Source organism: Ptiloglossa arizonensis, chromosome 6 (genome assembly GCF_051014685.1).
Source record: "Ptiloglossa arizonensis isolate GNS036 chromosome 6, iyPtiAriz1_principal, whole genome shotgun sequence".
Taxonomy (NCBI): domain Eukaryota; kingdom Metazoa; phylum Arthropoda; class Insecta; order Hymenoptera; family Colletidae; genus Ptiloglossa; species Ptiloglossa arizonensis.
Window position 1 is genome coordinate 11,944,615 of NC_135053.1, and position 3,089 is coordinate 11,947,703.

Genomic DNA, 3,089 nt, shown 5'->3' on the forward strand with positions numbered 1-3,089 from the left:
GTAGACACGTACCAACGTTGCCCGAGATTCGGAGACGCCTTGGGAGCGAAGCGCGAAGTGCCGTCTTAGACCGCTCGTGCTCGAATTACCGATTTTAAATCAATTAACCAGCTCCTCGACGCTCGATTGCAACCGAGTTACGATCGAACGTTTCGAATCGTTGTCCATGATGAGATCGAGTTCGATTTGTCAGAGTTGCGTATTATTTTTCACGTGGTTTCGAGAACCTGGACTCGTTCGATCGACTTTATAAATTCGTAAGATAATTTTAACATTTTATTAGACATTGTGGGATTATGGAATTGTTTAGCACAATAGAAAATGTAAATAGGACGTTTATTTTTAGATAAATATAATACAGTCATGCAGCGGAGTATGATTATGAACAACTGAATAGATTGTAACGATCACGTCTGCACACCAACGGAAAAAATAGGAAAGTCGGTATCGAGCTCATCCACCATTCCTTGACCTTCTCAAGTACTGCATGGTTCAATGTCGTTGTATTCCAACAGACATCTTATCATGTTTTTTAAGTATGTCATCGCTTTGTCCGTTTTCTGTTCGATGTACACTTTGCACAACACCATCTTGATCTTATGGTTGTACAACTAAACAAACGGTTGAAATAAACTGTGGTCATATTTCTTTATCAGGTACAACGACTTCACCATCACTTTCATCATTATTACCACCATCTCGTGAATTATCACATTTAAGTTTACGCAATGGTGTAAACTTAATCTCCATCTCTTTTTCTACGTTTGTATGGTGTAAAAAGTCGGACATACGATCATTTGAATATAATTTATGAAAACAAAATTAATTACAAAGTTACAAGGGAAATTTACGAACCCAGAGATCCAGAAAATTAAAAAAGAATGTGTATTGTATCTATGGCACTCTTTTTCTTGGAATATCTTCAGAATGGTGAGAGATATTTTTCGAGATATTATTTGATCGCAATTTTGTAGATATAAAGAAAAGACTTAATTTTTATCCAAAAACTCGAATCAATTCCACATCAACGGAAAATAGTTTTATGTTATGGCTGAATTACTCGCACAATTTTCCAAACTATTCTAAATTTCCACTATTAGTATACTAACCGCAGTGTCATTGTCGCAGCATGCTGCACAAGTACAAGAGGTAGCATGTGGCTTTAAAATTTGTTCATCTATCAGTGTCTGTAAACTTCTGCCACCAAATCTAATACTACGTTTCCAATCTTTACTAGATGCTCCACCACAAAGTGGTAGTGTATACCAATCTTGTCCAAGTTTGATACATCCTCCTCTAGCTCCAGATTCGAATCTACTTTTACGCAATTCTGCATTTGTATTTTTGCATCTAACAGGCAATACTGCTGAATTCTGACCAACTACATATCGAAACGAACTTTAAATACAGCGAGACTAGATACATTGGAGAACAAAGGTACCGTCATAGTTTCATGCATAGTCGATCTATCTTTGGTGAAAAGAGAAACCTATTACCAATACCACGTCTAATACTGCTGATACTGCAACTACAATAATAACACTATAACAACTATAACATGTTATAACACTATAACATATATATACAACAAATTTTTGGGGTCTCGTCCGGGATGAACAGTATCTTCGACTTGGAATAACTCCATAGATCCGAGATCACGAACCATAGAAGTGATCCGCATCCTGGTATCCATCACTACCGGTAAGTTTATCTCGGAACGATTAGACCTATCGTCATATTTTCGAACGATCCTGAACCGAATACGAAAAACAGTTGCAAAGGTGTTTGCTCTTTGGTGATCTTTGCTATCAGAATTTCACACGACTTCACCAGAGATAAGACCACGAGTCGACTCGTCGCTAACGTCGACACGGGAATCCCCCAGCAATCCTCTAGCGATTAGAACGTCACCGGCGATCTCTGTTTTCGATCATCCCGCTAAAGAGGATTACCACACGTGCCAAACGTTCGTACTCCAGCCTCTAGTTTCCATCGTAACCGAGAGAACCGACTCGGAATAATTCCATCGTTATTCCCCTCGTTTTTTCACCGAATCATCGATCGTAGGGAAGACCCTAGACTCCACTCTCTAGCGATCACGAGTCCTGCTCCCGTGTCACATCTACCGCCCCGGTGCAACCGTAACTTCGTAAAGATAAGATCCTATTTAGCCCCAATCGCGAAGAACACACTGCGCAGGTATCGGTACGAGACGTCGAGGCAAACTTTGATTCCGCCCCGCTGGTAATTACCGTAATCCTGACGCCTACCACGTGTGCTCACGCGTTCCGAAAGGACGTACGGTTAAATACGCGAAGATTTATGAAATTCTCCCCTTACAGCACGGGGCGCGCGTATCTCCCTCGAATCTCGACGCGTTGCACGTACCTAACGAGAAAAGGGGGAAAAACGGAAACGGTGGATAACACCGGCCGGGAACGTGTAACAGCCGAGCGGAGTCGCGAGTCCGCGGCAAATTCGAGGGAGAAAATCCGCGAGTCACGCGCGGACGTTACGCGCCCGGATTATGCAACACGCCAATAACAATTTCGTCGCGGGCGGGCCTCGGTGAGCATCGCCGTTGAAAATTTCCACGGACGTGAAGCATCCCTTTCGTATCCGTTGGATCGTTGGAAGCTCCCCGGTTCGCGGCTCTGGAATCTCGTTAATTTCGCGGATAAAGAGCCGTCGTCGCGCGGACGAAACTTTCCTCTTGCGCCAGGATCATATTCATGGAAACTGGTGCAAAGGTCTTGAATGCTGCGCACGCGGCTGCTTTCCACGTTCCGCGTTCGCAAACGAAACGCCAGGCCCCCTTTACGTGCACCCCCGCCCGGCAACGATCCGTCCCCTCTCGGACCCCCAGCCGCGTCGTACTTCGAGATACTCAAAGAAACATTTCATAATATCCCCACGGTCGTTCTATTCCACCTGCGACTCGGATATATTCCGGTTCCCTTTCAGTTGCCCGACGTCTGGCTCTGAATCGTTCGGGACCTGCACCTGCACTCTTCGTTCGCACGCGTGATCATCCGCCGCCGTTACTGCGTTCACGGGCCAACCGACATCGGATTCCTTTGAGACCGTTC